Raw genomic sequence first — 728 nt, forward strand, 5'->3', positions numbered from 1 at the left:
GAGATCCAAGACCTGCCCACAGAGGCAGTAATAATGGGCTTAGTCAACGGACTTAGAGAAGGCCCCTTCTCACAGTCCATATCTAAAAGACCCCCCGTTTCTCTAAGTGATGTACAAGAAAGGGCCGAAAAGTACATCAACATGGAAGAGAATGCAAAATTAAGAGACCTGAGTTGGCGACCCGGACCCGCTTCCTCATCTAAGGAAAGGGAAAGGGAAGGCAAGAAGAAGGAAGAACTCGGTCTTGAAAGGCCCAGGAAATATCACTCTTATACTCCTCTAAAAACTTCTATAGTGGATGTATACAGAGAGATTTGCCACACTGAGAGGCTGCCACCCCCTAGACCTATTAAAAATAAAAAGGGGGGAGTCGCAGCGATTATTGCGAGTACCATAAAATATATGGTCACTCCACTAATGACTGTTACGACCTTAAGAATGTGATAGAAAAGCTGGCTAGAGAAGGTCGGCTTGATAGATATCTCATGGAAAGGTCGGACAGTCACGGAAAGAGAAAGCGAGATGATATGGATAGAAGAGATCCACCACCACAAACCCCAGAGAGGCATATCCATATGATCTCCGGAGGATTTGCAGGAGGAGGACTCACCAAATCTTCTCGCAAGAGGCATCTCAAGAGAGTCTATCAAGTCGGGGAAGAGTCACCCGACCTCCCCACTATTTCGTTCACAAAAGAAGATGGGCAAGGGATAATCCCCGGGCACGAT

This window comes from Arachis duranensis, chromosome 9, assembly GCF_000817695.3.
Source record: "Arachis duranensis cultivar V14167 chromosome 9, aradu.V14167.gnm2.J7QH, whole genome shotgun sequence".
Taxonomy (NCBI): domain Eukaryota; kingdom Viridiplantae; phylum Streptophyta; class Magnoliopsida; order Fabales; family Fabaceae; genus Arachis; species Arachis duranensis.